The following is a 19,516-nucleotide window of genomic DNA, read 5'->3' on the forward strand; positions in this document are numbered from 1 at the left end:
GTATGGAGAGTTCACTCTGACACGTTCAAAAATCGGAAGTGTTGCTCCATCTCTCTGATTATCTACTCCCTGATGTTTGTTGTGCTGTCAGTGCACTCGGGATGTTTTGATGGGGTTGGTTGGTGTACAGAGTGGTGAGGCATGGTGTGGAACGATGCTTTGATGTGTTTCAATGGCACGGCCTTCATCCAAGAGGCCATCCTTTCTTTCTACATGGATCACTGAAGACGATGGGAATGGTTAACTGCTTCTGAGTGAAGAGACTGTGGCTGCTGCCAGAAAAGTGGGCATTCACCAACATAGAGTCATAGAGTCATAGAGATGTAAAGCATGGATGCAGACACTTCGGTCCAACCTGTCCATGCCGACCAGATATCCCAACCCAATCTATTCCTACCTGCCAGGACCCGGACCATATCCCTCCAAACCCTTCCTATTCATATACCCATCAAAATGCCTCTTAAATGTTGTAATTGTACCAGCCTCCACCACATCCTCTGGCAGCTCATTCCATACACGAACCACCCTCTGCGTGAAAAAGTTGTCCCTTAGGTCTCTTTAATATCTTGCCCCTTCACCCTAAACCTATGCTCTCTAGTGCTGGACTCCCCGACCACAGGGAAAAGACTTTGCTTATTTATCCTATCCATGCCACTCATAATTTTGTAAACCTCCTTAAGGTCACCCCTCAGCCTCCGACGCTCCAGGGAAAACAGCACCAGCCTGTTCAGCCTCTTCCTCTAGCTCAGATCCTCCAACCCTGGCAACATCCTTGTAAATCTTTTCTGAACGCTTTCAAGTTTCGCAACATCTTTCCGATAGGAAGGAGACCAGAATTGCACGCAATATTCCAACAGTGGCCAAGCCAATGACCTGTACGGCCGCAAAATGACCTCCCAACGCCTGTATCCAATACTCTGACCAATAAGGGAAAACATACCAAACGCCTTCTTCCCTATCCTATCTACCTGCGACTCCACTTTCCAGGAGCTATGAACCTGTACTCCAAGGTCTCTTTGTTCAACAACACTCCCTAGGATCTTACCATTAAGTGTATAAGTCCTGCTAAGATTTGCTTTCCCAAAATGCAGCATTGGCAGCTATGCAGATTACAGCAGTGCACTCATCTGTAAACCTGGAGTAGATATCTGTCTAGAACCAGGAACGATGCAGACCTCCGCAGTACATTGATCTATGGACCCGGAATAGATACCTGCCCAAAACGGGGAGCTGTGCAGACCACAGCAATGCGTTGATCTATAAACCCGGATTAGATAGCTGTAAAGCACGGGGAGCTATGCAAACTCCAGAAGTACTTCTACATCAGTGCCACTCTGTTGAAAGCATTTTGGACGAGGTGAGATGATTTTTTATTCACTTTCTCTAACTTTCAATGCTTTTTTGATGTACTCTTCAAAATTAGAGTGAGGATTTCCTGTAGAGTCCTGAAACAAACCCAATAGCAGCCAAAGTGTCGGCAATGGGTATAGTGTTCTCCTTCGTCAATATATGTCAAGGACAGCATCACAAGGAATAGGACAAGAATGCTCTGAGTCTCCAAAGTTAGTTTTTGAAGAAGGAGAAAAGCCGGGAAATGTCCTTAACATGGCGGCAGGTTTGGAATGCTCCAGCCACAACTCTTCTCCTTCGCCCACACATTGGTATTTTTTATTTCTATTCGGTTTTCAGGGTGGCACGGTGGCTCAGGGGTTAGACCTGCTGCCTCACAATTCCAATGTCCCAGTTTAGATCCCAATCTCACATGATTGTCTGTATGGAGTTTGTTTGTTCGCCCTGTGCCTGCGTGGTTTTCCTTCCGGGTGCTCCGGTTTCCTTCCACTGTCCAAAAATGTGCAGGTCAGGTGAATTGGCCATGCTACATTGCACGTAGTGTTCGGTGCATTCCTCAGATGGAAATAGGTCTGGGTGGGTTACTCCTCGGAGGATTGGTGTGGACGTGTTTGCATCGAACGGCTGTTTGCACACTGTAGGGAATATAACCGAGGAGGAGTTTGCTTCCCAATATTTTAATTTTATAAAGTTACCCTGAAAGTTAAGGAAGAGGTGAGTCCCAGACCGGAGGCTGATGCAGGGATGCAAGATTTCGAGATTGTGGTCGACGCACAATGTAGTCTGGAGACAGGACGCAGTATGGTCCAGAGATTGGGCATGGTGCAGTCCTGACACTGGGCCAAGTGCAGTCCGGAGATGGAGCCTGGTGCACTCAGGGGTCTGGTTTCAGGATGGTCTGTCGACTGGGTCTGATGTGGTCGGGAGACAGCCCTGTACTGTCTGGCTACTCGGACCGGCGTGGGACGGAGACTGTGCCAGGTGTGATCTGGTAACTAGGTGCAATGCGGCTGCGAGACTAGGCCTGATTCACTGTGGAGGCTGGGTCCAGTGAGACTGGAGGCTGGGTCGGGTGCGGCCTGGAGACTGAGCCTCGCGAAGTCTAGAGACTCAGCATGGTCTGGTCTTATGCCTCAGACCGGAGTGGTCTGGAGTTTCTGCCTGGTGTAGTCTGAAGAATGGGCCTGGCGCAGTCTGGGAACTTGGCCTAGCGTCGTCTGGAGACTGTCCCTATGTGGTCTGGAGACTGTGTCCGGTGCAGTCTGAAGAAATCGAAGTGGAACGATCTGCAGACTGGACCCAGTGCGGTTTGGAAACTGAGACCTGTGAGGCCTGGAGACAGGGTTCGGTGTTGTCTGATGACTGGGTCCAATGCAATCTGGAGACTTGGCCCAGTGCGGCCTGGTACTGTGGCTGGTGCGGTCTCCCAACGGGAGCTGCCGTGGTATTGAGACTGGGTCACGTGCGGTCTGGAGACTGGAACCAGTGTGCCTAGAATCTAGGCCTGTTGCATTCTGGAGACTGCATGGTAGGGTCGAGAGATTCAGCCCACTGCAGTCTGTCGACTGAGCCCAGCACAATCTGGACACTGGGCACAGTGTGGACGGGAGACTAGGCTTGCTGCCATCTGGAGATTGGCCCAGTGTGGTCTGGTGACTGGGTCCGGTGCGGTCTGGAGTCTGGTCCCATTGCAGACGGGAGACTGGGCCCAAGGCTGTCTGTAGTCTCAGGTTGGTGGTGTCCGTAGACTAGTCGCGGTGAGGCGTGGAGACTGGGTCCTGTGCTGTCTGGAGTCTGGTCCCATTGCAGACTGGAGACTGGGTCTAGGGTGGTCTCTAGTCTCAGGCTCTGATGTCTGGAGACTGGTCTCGGTGAGGTCAGGAGAATGGACATGGTGCAGTCTGCAGACTGGGCCCTGCTCAGAGTGGAGACTGTGACTGATGTGGGCTGTAGACTGGACCTGGTGGGGCCTGGGCACTGCGCCTGGTGTGGTCCGGTGAATGGAGTGTAAGGACTGTAAATTGAGTCGTTTCTTTTTTTCCTTTTCCTTGTTGCTCTGGAATTTATTCTTTCAAAACTGTACCGAATGTTTACGCATGTGTACCTCGGGAGAAAATGCCTCCAATGTGGATCCAGGATATGTCGCCCAAGTCCACACCAACACTTTGAATAATGACTACCCAGACCTCTTCTCTCTATCCTGTCACTCTGCATTTACTTGGAAAAATGTTGGAATGTAGATGTTGGAGATCGGAGTCGATACAGTGATGATGGAAACATACAGAAGGTCAGGTAACGTCCGAGGTGCAGGAGAATCGACGTTTCAGGATTTCTCCTGCTCCTCGGAAGTTGCCTGATCTGCTGTGTTTTTCCGGCACTACACTCTCTACGCTATATTTACCCCCGACTAATGTATGGAACCGACACATCCCTGTACGCTATCACAAATTTAGCATGGCGAATTCACTCTCACTTGCACACCTTTGGATTTTCAGCGAAATGGATCGGCCGGAAGAAACCAGTGCAAACACGGGCGTAGTGAGCAAACGCCACACAGTCACCCGAGCGTGGAAGTGAACCTGCGTCCTTGGCATTGGGAGACAGCAGCGCTAACCATCGAACCATGCTGCTGACTGAATTATGTACGTGACACGGCACAACAAGCAAGGATATTGCATGCTATTCCCTGCAATCATTACAGTGCTCGCAAAAATCAAAGCAATTCAATTCAAATCTGAGAGATCACTATCTTTGCTTCCTTTTCGAAATGAAGCTCCTGCTTGTGTTGTGGCATGGGGTCGTCAGCAGAGGGTGTTATTACATCACTTCGAACGTACGATGGAGCGACAGAGTGTGAGAGATTGAGGAGGGAAATTTTGATACCCATTTCAATGGATTCACTCCTAATACAACAGAAACGCAAATGCTCAGAGATGCAGATGCGGAAATACACACATTAATCCACTAAAGCACACACACAGACATTGGGAAACACAGATACACGCAAACGCATGCAAACACACACACACACACACACACACACATGCACACACACACACAACCTTAGACACACAAACACAAGCAGACATTCGCCCCCTCAAGCCTGCCTTGCCATTCAGTAAGACCATGGGTGATCTGATCTATGTCTCACCTTTATTTCCACTTTGGAAATTACGCAGGATAAGTGACTGAGAAGTTAGAGTGGGAGCCCTTTGGGATCAGTGACCGTAATTCTATTAGTTTTGAAAATTGTTCTGGGAAATTAGGGGCCTGGTTGAAAGATAAAAATAAATTTTAAGGAAAGGCTAAGTTTGATGGCATCAGGCAGGAACATTTAAAAGAAGTTTGGGGAAAATTGTTCGCAGGTTGAGGTACATTTGGTAAATGGGAGTCTTTCAAAAGTAACAGAATGGAAGGTCATGTACAGAATATTTCTGTTACCGTGAAGGGCAGTGCTAGTATCAGTAGGGAATTGAACTTGACTGGAGATGTTGAGGCACTGCTCAAGGAAAAAGAGGAAAGTATATGCTAGCGACTGGCAACTGGGATCAAGTGAATCCCTTGAGCATACGGAGTGCAGGAGTACACTTAGCAGGGAAATTAGGGGGGCAAAAAGTCAGCGTGAAATAGACTTGTCTGATCAGGCAATGAAGAATGGAAAAACATTTTGAAAATATGTTAAGGGCAAAAAAAAGTAGTGACACTCGGGCCCCTTGAAAATAAAAGAGCCTTCTATGCGTGGAACCACAGGGTATGAATGAGGTTTATTAAGCTTATTGTCACGTGTACTTACACGAGGACAGCGAAACGTTTACAAGTCGCCACATGTGACACAATCTTAAGTACAAATGTATCCACCCCCATAGGTACAGAATCTTGGTGCAATGTGGAAAAAATAACGAAATCAAAGTTTCCAGTAAAAAGCCCTTTCTGTAAAAGTGGAAAAAAAAACAGTTAATTGCTTCCTGTTGCTGCAATATTGTTTTTAATTACTGGCATATAAGAACCTTTTCAATGTTATAGCTGCACACTTTGTGCATCTAGGTACACTGTCGAATAGTGTGGTGTTGGAAAAGCACAAACGGTCATGCAGCATCTGAGGAGCAGGAGAATCCACGTTTTCGGCATTATCCCTTCATCAGAAGTTTGGCTTTTGGGCCACGTGCCTGAGAAAAAGATGGGAGGGGGTTGGGGCCAGGGAAATGGAGCTAGTAATGTTTTAGGAAGGTGAAGGCAGGGGTGAAATTGATAGTTCGGAGAGGAGGGTGGAAGAGTTGGTGGAAAGGAAAATGGACATCTTGGTCAGGTCAAGAGGGTGGTTTCGAGTTGGATATTTGGAACTGTGATATGGTCGGGTAGGAGAAATGAGGAAACTGATGAAATCCACACTGACCCTTTGTAGAGTCCCAAGGTGGAAGATGAGCTATTCTTCCTCCAGGCGTCGTGTGGTTTGGGACTGAGGAGGACCAGGACCTGTATGTCCTTGGCGGAGTGCGAGCCTCATTCCTGACGAATGGCTGATACCCTAAACCTCAATTTTACTGTTCCTCCAATGCTGCATATTCAGATGTGCATTTTCAGCACCACACTCTTCGACTATGTTCTCCATTATCTGCAGTCCTCTCTTTCTCCATGTGTGAATAAAGTATTCAGTGTGGTAAAAACAATGACTGCAGATGCTGCAAACCAGGGTCTGGATCGGTGGTGCTGGAAGAGCACAGCAGTTCAAGCAGCATCCAAGGAGCAGCGAAATCGACATTTCCGGCAAAAGCCTTTCATCAGGAATGAAGGCAGTGAGCCTGAAGGGTGGAGAGATAAGCTAGAGGAGGGTGGGGGTGCTGACAAAGTAGCATAGAGTACAATGGGTGAGTGGGGGAGGGGATGAAGTTGATAGGTCAGATAGGAGGGGGTGGAGTGCATAGGTGGAAAAGGAGAGAGGCAGGTAGGACAAGTCTGGACAAGTCAAAGGGTCAGTTCCGTCGTCATAATCCGTCGTCATTTAGTGCTCTCAGCAGGCTGGGTACTGTTGCATTTCATTTCCTCAACAAATGTTTGATGTGCATTATGAATAGCTGTGGCCGAAGCACTGACCCTGGCAATCTCCCGGGCACCTTCCCCTCCAAAAACACATGGTTTTATTTTTGCTCTCTGTTTCCTGCCAACTCTCCCATATTAAGAAATGTCCATATATTAGTATCATTCCCACAAATTTTCGCACAGAAGCTTAGGCTCTATATTATCAGAAATACAACAACGATCTACATTAATCCCACTTTTCTTCGCCAGGCCCGTAGTCATAAATGTTATGACACTTCAGGTGCTCGCCCAGGGACGTTTCAACAGTTGAGGTTAACGTGACAATTCCACTCTCAGGACGTATATTCGAGACCCCAACACCCGCTGGGAGTAAAACAATTCCCAAATCCTCTCTAAACCTCAAGCCCTTCACTTTTACCTTGATCCTTTGACGAAAACGAACACTTGCTGTCCATCCACCCTGTCCATGGTCCTGTTAATCGTATATTTCTGAACTCAACTGTATCTGCTGCAAAGCAAACAGCCGATCTTATTTAACCTCTCTCTACAGCTGATATGTTCCATCGCTGGGATTTTCCTGGTGAATCACCTCTGCACATACTCCAGTGCAATCACATCGTTCCTGTAAAGTGGCACACCGAACTCCACATGAGATTTCAGCTTGACCTAATCGAAGTGCTTCGTAGCTCTTACAAGTGATACCTCAATGATGAAAGGCATGTCTAGAATCCTCCGTTAGCCATCTATTATCGTGCCCAGTGGCATTCATGGATCAGTGAACAAGCATGCTCTGTGATTCCTAGTTGCTGCCATTCATGGCGTTCTCCCCTTCTGGTTCCTTCTTCACAAGTGCATCACTCCATATTTATCAGGGTTACGTTCCATCTGCCATTGATCTGCCCATTTGACCGTTTCATTTATAACTTCCTGTAACTGAAGACCTTCCTCCTCACTTCCAACCACCTGGCCAATTTGTGAGAAAACTTAAATGCACTTATCTACTCCCCTTATCAGATAATTTTACTTTCTGAGGGATTACTCTGGTGAATGTTTATTGCACTTACTCTGTGAAAACAATATTCTTCCTTAGATTGGGATACCAACACTGCACACAATACGCCAAATACTGTCTCACTACCACTGTACAACAGTTTCATGGTGGCTCAGCAGCTGCATGTGGGAGGTAAGGGTCACCACAAGTGTCCCTGCTGACGACGTCTGCGGGAATTGCACCCAACTCCAGCTCCTCGAAAACTGCGTTCGGGAACTGGAGCTGCAGCTGGACGAACTTCGGATCATTCGGAAGGAAGAGGGGATTATTGTGAGGAGTTACAGGGAGGTACTCACTCCGAAGGTACAAGAAAAAGGCAAATGGGTTACATTCAGGGGACAGAAAGGGAACATTCAGGCAGTGCAGGGATGCCTTATGGCCATTCTGCTCAACAATAAGTATCCAATTTTGGATACTTTTTTGGAGGGGGGGGACTTACAAGGAGAAAGCAGTGGGGCACAGGGCTCTGGCACAGATTCTGTCCCTGCTGCTCAGAAGGGCAAGGGGAAGATAAGCAGAGCAGTAGTCATTGTGGACTCCATAGTTCGGGGCAAAGATAAGAGGTTCTGTGGGGAGGGGAGAGACTCACGGTTGGTGTGTTGCCTCCCAGGTGCCAGGGTTCGTCATATCTCTGATCGTGTTTTCGGGATCTTTAAGACGGAGCGGGAGCAGCCCCAAGTCGTGGTCCACATAAGCACCAATGACATGGGTAGGAAGAGAAATGGGGATTTAAGGCAGAAATTCAGGAAGCTAGGATAGAATTTCAGAGCTAGGACGAACAGAGTTGTTGTCTCTGGTTTGTTGCCCGTGCCACGTGCTAATGAGGCGAGGAATAGCGAGAGAGAGAGGAGTTGAACACGTGACTACAGGAATGGTGCAGGAGGGAGGGTTTTGGTTTCTTGGCTAATTGGGGCTCGTTCTGGGGTACGTGGCACCTCAACAAGCAGGATGGTCTTTATCTGAATCAGAGAGGTACCAATATACTGGGGGAGAAATTTGCTAAGGCTATTGGTGTGGGTTTAATCTAGTCCAGCGGCGGAATGGGAACCAAAATTGTATTTTGAGTATAGAAAGGTTTGAGAGTATGGAGGTCCAAAATCGAATTTCAGGGACGTAAGATAGCACTGGCAAGCAAAAAGTTGGTTTGAAAAAGTCTACTTCAACACCAGGAGCGTCCGGAATAAGGTTTGTGAACTTGCAGCATGGGTGGTACCTGGGACGTCGATGTTATGGCCATTTCGGAGACATGGTTAGAGCAGGGACAGGAATGCTTGCTGCAGGTTCCAAGATTTAGACATTTCAGTAAGAACAGAGAAGATGGTAAAAGGGTGGGAGGTGTGGCATTGTTGGTCAAGAACAGTATTACAGTTGCAGAAAGGATGTTTGGGGACTCGTCAACTGAGATAGTACGGGCTGAGGTTAGAAACAGGAAAGGAGAGGTAACCCTGCTGGGCGTTTTCTATAGGCTTCTGAATCGTTCCTGAGATGTAGAGAAAAGGACAGCAAAGATGATTCTCGACAGAAGTGAGAGAGACAAGGTAGTTGTCATGGGGGATTACAACTTTCTAAATATTGACTGCGAACACTATAGTACGAGTATTAGAGATGGGCCTGTTTTTGTCCAGTGTGTGCAGGAGGAATTCCTGACACAGTATGGAGACAGGCCAACAAGGGGCTAAACCACATTAGATTTGGTACTGGGGATTGAACCAGCCAGGTGTTTGACTTTGATGTAGGTGAGCATTTTGGTGAAAGCGATAACAAATTCTGTTATATTTACTTTAGTGATAGAAAGTGATAGTTGCATACCACTGGGCCAGAGTTACAGCTGGGGGAAAGGCAATTATGATATGATTAGGCAAGCTTTAGGAAGCATAGGATGGGGAAGGAAACTGCAGGGGATAGGCACATTAGAAATGTGGTGCATATTCGAGGAAAAGCTACTGTGTGTCCGAGATAAGTATGGACCTGTCAGGCAGGGAGAAAGCTGTACAGCATGGGAGCCGTGGTTTACAAAGGAAGTGAAATCTCTGGTCAAGAGGAAGAAGAAGGCTTATGTTAGGATGAGATGTCAGGCTCAGTTAGGGCGCTTGAGTGTTATACGGTAGCCAGGAAAGCTGTTTACAACTGTAAGCCTGCTTTCTCTTAAAGGTTTGTCATCTACCCTCCAACAATATTGCAGCAATAAAATCCCCTATTAAAATGATGTGCATTTAATTTTCAAAACCGGACAGAAGTTGTCATCTCCGGTGTCTGTATTCCTCTGGCTGACATCTCGCGGGGTCACCTTCCAATCTTTTTCTGCAAAGATGTTTCAAATCAGGAAGTTACCTTTGTTAGAAGGTATTATTTTCCGATAGTCACTATGAAGATGACAGTTCGTTTCTCGCTCTGGCTCTGAAATTGCTAACTTCTTTATATCTCAAATGTTGGATCGCCTCAATGGTTCAAGTTTGTGAAAAAACAAAACTCAAATTCGTTTGGGTTTTAGTATACTCTTGGCATATTTTAAACTGATTGGTTAAATTCCAGCTGTTGTGAAAAAATAGCAAAAAAGCTGAGGTAATGTTCAACAGTCAAATGTAACATAATTTCGATTTTCCAGTACAATCTCAGACTGCTAGTCGGTCACATGACAGGTGTCTGCAAACTCTCAGCTTTCACTCTCCCTCACAGATTCAGAACATGCCTTTAACTTCATGACACTAAATTCCAATTATCCATAATTACTTCCGGCCTCTGCAGACAGTTCAGGAAATATAAAACACAGTCAGCAACAGTACAATTAATACATCTATTGTTATGTTTTCCTGACATTTGGATATGAAGTACATCTTGTCCTTGGTATTTCTGGGAGATGTTCTGGATCTTCGTCAATGAAGACAGACCCAAGGTAACTGGTTAGTTACTCCGCCATTTCTCCGTTATCCACAATAATTTTCCCTGCCCTCACAGCTTTTCTTTCACAATTGACATTGCCTGTATGTTTTTTTCAAAAATAGATGGTAAATTTGTCAGTCTTTGTGTTTCCTATTCTTTTGTGTCCTCTTCGTCATGTCATTGCCAGTTCTAAGGCCCTCCGTTTCAGTCTTGTAAATTTCTCAGAATTCGCAGGTTTCATTCTGAACTGGAATCTTTTTGAAGCTACTTCCTTTGATTTAATCCAATCTTTAAGTTTTGATGTTAACCATCGTTCAGTCATCTCCCTTGTCGTTGCTGTTTGCACCTGAGAGAAATATATGAAGCCGTCAGACGTTGCAATATTTCTAGAGGTAACAACTATTGCTGGTCTACCACGACATTGTATATTGTACTTTCCCTATTCTCTGCAACTTACTTGACCCTCAAGCCTCTGGGCTTCCATGATGTTTGACCGTACTGTTCATGAATTCTATATTGTATGAAGATACTGTGTAAAATGCAAGAGTCTTTTGTCACTATTTCTCAAAACCTGTTTCATGACAAGGTTATTAATCAGCTCTTCTGACAACATAACATGAAATGGGAAATAACCTGCTCTCTGGTTTGATTACAACATACCGGTCAGCCTGCCTCAATTAACACTGATCGAAATTAGTTTTCACAGCATGAGCAGTCACTTCATTAACGCAGTTTACTTGCAACTTGAGATCATCCATTATTATTACGTTACCCTCGTTCTTGCACATCTAGTTTCCAGAGCATAATATGCACAAAATTTGAGCAACATTTTTGATTTAGATATGTAACTTACCAATGTTTGCTTCATTTTCTATTGGTGAGCTCCACTCAAACCGGCTTTGTAAAATCTGAGGGCCATGGTCTGTTTCGTGTTAATGACAGGCTTAGCCAAAACATTCTGGGAGGGCCACCTCGCTGATCTGAAGAAATGTCCAGCAATACAGGACAACAACAATAACATTCACAGCTTGATTAGTATAAATGTAACTGTATTCTGAGCCACTGAGTACGTTTCCCCCACTCCACCCCGACACCACGAAACACACAGGCTTATACACCAGATGGACAAAAGGAGACACACAAGTACACAGACGCACAAAGAGATGAACAAATGCACACACGCACGTTCACAGACACACAGACACAGCCACTCGTGTCTTTAAGACGGGGGTAAGTAATCTTTTGACAAATAAGGCTCTCAAGCATTACAGCGAGAAGTCAGGAGATTTATGTTGAGAAACCTCTGAGATATTTTGAAATGGCATTTCAGACTCGATGGGCCGAATCGTCGAATTATTGTTTTTTTTAATCCCGCGTGTTGTCAAAATATCTGATATTCTCTTCCCTGGTTAGGAGGGGGGCTAACTGGACACGTATTTGATTGGAAAGAGTCAGGGGTAACATGGGCTAGGTTTGGAGGACTGAATGGTTTATATTTATTCTTAATTATTGTGTCTTTATATCTGAAACGATGTGACGATTTGATAATCAGTCAACACAGTCTTAAGGTAACGGGTCCCACAATGAATGAAGGATGTCCCTTTCACTTTAGTGTTGTGCTGTCTGTGATGTCCTCATCCTCAGAGAGCAGTGTAGACTCGGTTCGTGAAAATACTCACGGCTGAGTTCGACTGATATTTGCTGGGCAGGAGAGTCAACGTTAATTGGGAACAGACAGGAGACGGATGGTCAGACACACTCGGATTTTCCATGAACATTCTGAATGGTGCAACGGAATGGCGAACTGCTGCGACTCCACCATGCGTTTTTACCCTCAATCCACCCTCCAGAGTGTTACAGAGGTCATGGTCCACCCCATTCAATCAGCCAGGATCGTTACCATGAGACAGGAGGAGAACCTTCCGCCACTTGAAGGAGTTACATAGAAATGTCGAATGAAGTAATTTGGTTCTTTGAGTACATTACACAAGAAAGGAGGTGGCCAGTCAACCCAGCCAAAGCTACTACATAGGAAGCTGTCACTAACAAGAAATAGAGAGCAGAGATAAATTTTAATTTTCAGGTTACAAAGCTGTAACTTGTGTCGTGCCTCAGATCACTGTGGTGTCATCAATGATCAATAATCTGTGTCAAAGTTCAGGACGAAGCGACGGAATGAATTGAAGCTCAATTAGCTCTTCCTCCAAAATGGTCACTCAATATGTCGTAAAATACAGTTAGCGAATCTGCATTGTGATTCCCGACAAATGCAGTTACTGAGCAAACCATCGACAGAAAGATCATGAGCTGTTCTATTGTGGCAGGATGAATAACACATTTGTAAACAATTTAAATGGAGAGAGATTGCATAATTCTGTGATACAGATGTTTTGTATATTCCTGGCTCATGAATCATATGTAGTTAGTCTGCAGATACAACAAGTGATTTGGAAGATAAAGAGAATGAAGTTGTTTACGGCAATGGATATCAGGATTAATTAGGCGAATCTTTTAATGTATCTGGATCGGGAGACTGCATATGCTCGAGATCGGAATCGAAAAGTGTGCCACTGCAAGAGCCCAGCAGGTCAGGTAGCATCCGACGAGCAGGAGAGTCGACGATTCTGGCATAACTCCTTCATCAGGAACGTGAACGAAACGTCGACTCAACTGCTCCTTGTATGCTGCCTAACCTGCTGTGCACTTCTGGCATCAGTGTTTTCGACTCTGTATCTGTAGAAATTCATTGCTCAGAGCACATCTGACACATTATGTGCAATTGTGATTCCATAAACTAAAGAAAAGATATAATCGTTTTTGCAGATTCTGTTTACACGTTCCTGGAAAGAAGAAGCATTATCTGTTTAGGTCGCAGATAATAAATCTTTTTGAAGCATGCACGATTTTGAGAATAATAAGCTGGATACATATTTTCTCTTGTCAGCGAGACTAGAATTATGGAATAAAGTTTAAGAATAAGATTTATTGAATTTAACTCAGATATTAGGAATATATCAAACGATGTTTAAGCATTAAACAGACGCGTGAAAACATGTCAACAAATTTTAAAGCAGGATTCCTTTTGCCAATGAAAGGTATTGTGTAGTACAACAGCAATGATACATCTGCGTAAGGTCTATTATCATCCATTCCAGAGAATGTTCACAAAGAGCGCACATGGCTCATTTTGTTGTTCAGTGGACATTATTGCACGTTTCAACACACACACAGAGAAAAATGTTACCTCCCTGAGAAGTAGCAGCCTATTGCTCTCTTTCTCTCATACTTTGTTCCGCCTAACAACAGAAAAACCCTGAATTATCTTCACCACTCGTGAAGATTCCACATGAAAGATTAATTGTCAAATTTGCTCTATATGAAGCAAAGGGAATTCGGCTGATTCCAATTGTTCTGGGTTAAAAAAATTACATTGCCAGCAATTTTTCTGAGCAGAATAACTTCACATTACAGAATAACACTTGTGACACTCTTTCCTTTTTTCATTTGTTATGAGTGCAACGAATATAAAACTCTCGAAAGCTGTTGTTTTTTCTATTTTCTCTAATGACGTGTGTGCGTGTTTTTGTGTATCTCACATTCTCTGTGAAAATGACCAAAGCTGGCACTTATATCATTGGCCTTCTCACTAAACTTTGAAATTTGTTGTAACCAGTAGAGGTGTGGGCTGTAAAAGGTATCAAGGACCCAGCTACACTGGTGGGAACACGAATGAAAAATTCTGAAACGGCTGTTCCTATGGGAATTCCCTTCTCCAGAACTTTGTGGTACCTGGGTGTTTGCATTTATTCAATATTGTGTCTTTTAAATATTTGGCAGGCAATTGAATGAAGGACAGCTTATGACTACAGAAACGTCCTGCTGAGACCACAGCCAGATCAGTCACGATCGTCGTGCCTGGTAGAACAGTGAGAAAGTAGCTAATGACCCACTCCTGTTCCTCATCAATTGTTACTCTGTTTTGTTGAGCCTCTCAAAGCGCCTTCACAGGAGCAGATGATGGCCACTTCCTCAAAATACCTGGTATTCAGTAACACAGGATATCATTCAGTCCCGCAAGACTGCAATACATGGCCTTTTGTGGATTGGGAAATGTGGTTTCAAATCCAGACTCGGTTCAAAAGATGCTTCTCGTCTCTTTGCAGAGTGTGTCTCCTCTCTGCAACTGGTGATTCATTCGTTGATCATGTTACAGACACAGATTCACTGCGAACACAGCCCCCATATATTACCCAGAGATGATTCACAAAATGTTTTGATCTCGGACTCCAACATTCAGTAATAGAACTTTCACGAATATTGCAACCATTAACTTTCTAATTACAGAATATGAGAACACAAGGAACTGAATAAGGTAATTCGGACGGTATACCATGCCGTGCAATCGTATAAGATCATGGATGATCTACAGTTGAGACCAACTTCGCCTTAATTCTCAATTCTTCACACCCTGCAACTCCATAACAGGGCAAAAAAAAAAATCCATAGATCTCCTCCTTAAATACATTTCCTGGTAGAACTCTCCGAGCTCTCTCAACCAGATAATTCCTGATAATCACTACCCTCTGTGGGAAGAAAACGCGACCAAACATATACCATAACTATTGATATATTCAAAGGAGGTGAATACAGGGTCTCAGGGAAGAGTGACAAACCGTGATATCAAGGCAAAAATTGACCAGGATGGTATGAAGGAACGCTGACAAAATTAAATTTAATCGGAATCAGGCGCAATCCCTCCACTGTTTGTCGTCATCCAGCGCCCAAAGGATGATGTTCGTGGTTGGTGGGCATCAACCTTTTCAGCCCGAGGACATCCCTGCTGGAGATCATTAGCGTAGCTACCTCAGCAGAAGCATCTTTGGCTGCTTCATCAATGTTTTTGCCCCAACATAAGATCAGAATTGAAGATGGTCACTGAAGATCACACAATGTTCAGAACAATCTGATCCCCTCAGTTCCTGAAGCAATCTGTCCATGTGCAGCAAAACCTGGACACATTCAGGTTTATGCTGTTAAAATATTGGTAACATTCATGAAACAGCACTGCCAGACCCTGCACATTTCCACAGTTAAAATTGGAGCTCATTCAGCATTTCAAGCTAGTTGCACACGGATATGTGAAAAGTATTTAACCCATCGAAACTACTGAACAGGAACAGTGACTGCACTTTGAAAGCCCTTGACTGTTACTCAGGAAGAGAAGGAACGTGGTTAATGCATCGAACTGTGAATCAGGAACAGGCGGAGCTCAAACAGGCATCTCAACCGGTTCCAAGGGGACCAGGAAGAGCGTATTCAGACACTAGAGATCTGACACAGGAACAAGAGGAAGTCATTGATGCTCCAACAGTTCAAACCAATGGAGCAGAGACTGCACTGATAGCTGAATCCATGATGCTAATCGTGGCTCTATCGTTTATTCAACACATGATAATTTAACATGGTTTGCTGCAGTGAGGAGTTATGCCAAATGTTTTGTGTCAAGTCTCAAGGACACATCTTCCATCTCCCAGAAGACAGACCCATGTTCTGTGGGGAGGGAAGAAACTGGGGGGAATAGTTAACTGTTTTAGAATGAAGGTAATGTGGCTGCTGTTGGATTGTAAATAACATGTGCAGGATCATACACCAACTGAACTGTATTAATGTGGGGAGAGTTTAATCAAAGACTGGCCCTCTCTCTCTCTCTCTCTCTCAACCGACATGGGGAGTTGTGGTGGATGCCACTTAAACTATTGAGAATCATGTAAACCGATTTAAAAAATACAATTGAATTTATCACCTTTTCGATTCCTGTATATAACGAATGTTAACCTCCCCCCCCGCCCCCCCAAGAGTCAGTGCAATGAAATCTAATTCTCCCACAGCGCTCCAAATTAATCTTCACTCCGTCCTCATGGTAGGATCATCTCAGGGATTCGTCTGTTGATACTCGTTTGCACTCTGTCTGTGGAAAGGAGGTCATTCCTTGTAAAGGAGATAAAATTTGTACACAATACCCCAAATACTGTATCAACAACACTCTCAAGGTTGATTATAACAATTCTTGCCGCCCCCTCCCCTCCCCAGCTCTCTCCGTTTCTTTCTTACGGCTTAAAACACCATTCCTTCTCTGTGCACTACTGCTGACGTGGAATTTGCAAGTTCCTTACATCTGTATGTCAGCCTCAATAATACCATTACAAGAGCTACCTATGGAGACGAACATCACTCTCGGTAAGAACTTCAATGAGGTAGAATTCGCCAATAAGAGGGAATGGTCGCCTACCTGAAAGGAGATGAGCTGTCAGAATACAGAAACATGCAGAAGAAAGGAGCTATCTTTCCTTTTGTTCTTCTTTCAAGGCCGTGTGCAGCCCTGGTCAGGCCAGTATATTATGCCTATCTTGAAGTGAGTGGATGTTTCAACTGTTCCTCAGGACAGCAAAGAATAAAACACATTGCGCTGGGTTTGCAGTCACATGGAGACCTGACCAGGGAAGGATGGCCCATTGCCTTCTTTGAAGAACATGAGGAAAGCAATAGGGTTTCCTATAACAAACAATAATGGTTGCTTTTAAATTCCAGCGATTTCTTTCATGAGCTATCAACCGATTGTTATTCTGTGGCTCCAGATAATGAGTCAATGACTTGAGCACCATAAACAGTCTTCTCATCTTTCAGATTCTGTGCAGAGGACAAGTTCAACATCTCAATTGCAATTATTTCATAATGAACACATGGTTAGACGCGACTTGAAATAGTTTAATCCCGATTTAACAAATGCACAAATTATGATTTATTCAGGAGCTGCAATGAGGCTTAGGACGAGACTTGGATTTCATAATGGGGGTACTGGTCAGGATAGGTGAGCGGGGAGGTTACGGAGATGTGAATATGTGCAGGCCAAAAAGGATTTTTGAGTTTGAGTACAGTCTGGTTCCTCCTCGCATATCAGTGAGTAATTTGTAAATAGTAACTTGATCGTTATAATTTATAAGGAAAGAAATATTTGAATGTCACTGAAGACATGGATTCCACTTTCCAAAATTTACATATCATGCCCAGAAATTCAGTTCAACCCGGTTTAATAGACAAGCAGAATTCCTCACAAGGAGCACCAAGTGCAGCTAGGATGGGATATTAATCACATTGAATACTTCAAAACGCATTTTGGATGCGCGATGCTCATGATATCCAAGCCTGAAAAGCCACTAAGGACCACAGCGAGTGGTGCTGGATGGAAAATATTCAGTCCGGAGTCCAGTTACTAGTAGTGTGCTACAAGGACCTGTTTTGGGATCACTGCTGTTTGTCATATTCATAAATGACTTTGGCACAGACACAGGTGGATAGATTAGTAAATTTTCAGACGACACTAAAGTCGGTGGAGTAGTGGTCAGTGTGGAAGAATGTTACAGGTTGCAGGGGGACTTGAATAAACTGCAGAATTGAGCTGAGAGGTGGCAAACGGAGTTCATCGCAGCTAAATGTGAGGTGATACACTTTGGGGAGAATATCAGGAAGGCAGAGTACTGGGTCAATGGGAAGATTCTTGGTAGTGTGGATATGCAGAGGGATCATGGAGTCCATGTGCATAGATCTCTGCCACCCAGGTGGATAGTGCTGTTAAGAAGGCATACGGTGTGTTAGGTTTCAATTGTACAGTGATTGAGTTGCGGAACAGCAATATCATGCTGCAACTATACAGAACACTGGTGAGGCCACACTTGGAATACTGTGTACATTTCCGGTCGCCACATTACAGGAAGAATGTGGAAGCATCGGAAAGGTGTAGAGGAGATTTATTAGGATATTACCTGTTCTGGAGGGAAGGTCTTATGAGGAAAGGTTGAGAGACTTGGGTCTGTTCTCATTGGAAAGAAGAAGGCTAAGGGGGCATTTGATAGAGACATACAAGATGATCAGAGGATTAGACAAGGCACACGTTGAATGACTTTTTTCCTCGGATAATGACGTCAGCTTGTACGAGAGGGCATAATTAAAGGACTCCCTTTTCTCTAAGGATGTGCCCTCTCACCCTAGTCTATCCTCTGAATGTAAACATCATCCCAACATCTACTCTGTTCAGGTCATTCAGGATTCTGCAAGTTTCAATTAGATCCGCCCAAATTCTTCTAATATCCATCAAACCCAAAACCCTGAAATTCCTCATATGTATAGCTTTTCGTTGCTGGGACAATTCTCGTGAAGCTTACATTTAAAAAAGCACACTTCAGACTGTCAGTACCATTTCGATTAGTAACCTCTGCCTGTTTATTGTTGGTATTATTTGGACTGGTGTTAGTTTCTGACTCTTCCTCAGTCACAGCCCTTGTGGGCCTTTTTTGTCTGGTTCCCATTCCTCCACCACACTAGTTTAAACCTTCCTGAGTGGCAATATCAAACCTACCTGCCAGGAGATTGGCACCAGTTCTGGGGCATCTCGTCCGTCTTGTGTCGGGGCTACCGGCCCATTGATCCACATATCGGAAGCACTACCTCGTCGACCAGCATTTTGACCATATATATAACTGCACCACTCTCCTGTACATAACTTCACTGCAATGTGACATATTCGAGTCTCTCCAAAATCCATATATATTTTAAGGATAACTCTGCCAAGACCTCTTTTTTCAATGGTTAGATTTGATAATATCAATTAAATGTGACCTCAAAACCATGAAAGAAGATTTATTGAATCATTTAATGAGGACAAGATCTGATTATGTCAACTCCACGAAAACTGTTTGACAAGATATATCTATTAAATATTGAATTGCAGATGGAAAAGGCAAAAAACAGAATTTAATCCATAAGACCAGAAAATATCAGACCAGGGATGTCATTCAGCCCGTTTCCACTGCTTTGCTGTTCAATGAGATTTTAGCTATTCTGTTCATTTCAATGGCAGGATCTTTATCCAGCATCACTAGTGTGTCAGAAAGTGACCAGTGACTTTGCGTGCACAGCCCGAAGTAAGGAGTATCCAGCGATAGGCGATGGGTTATGTGGATACCTATGAGTTGCACAATACAAGGCTGCATGCAGTGATGAATTGACTGAGGGACTGAGAGAGATGAAGTGGGAGACGATGGACACTGCACTCACGTAAGTGGCTGGGCAAGATTCCCAAACGCCCAAGCCAGCCTGTGCATCAGGACCACTTTTACAACAAACGAGTGGCATTTGCCGCAT

This window comes from Chiloscyllium punctatum, chromosome 19, assembly GCF_047496795.1.
Source record: "Chiloscyllium punctatum isolate Juve2018m chromosome 19, sChiPun1.3, whole genome shotgun sequence".
NCBI lineage: Eukaryota > Metazoa > Chordata > Chondrichthyes > Orectolobiformes > Hemiscylliidae > Chiloscyllium > Chiloscyllium punctatum.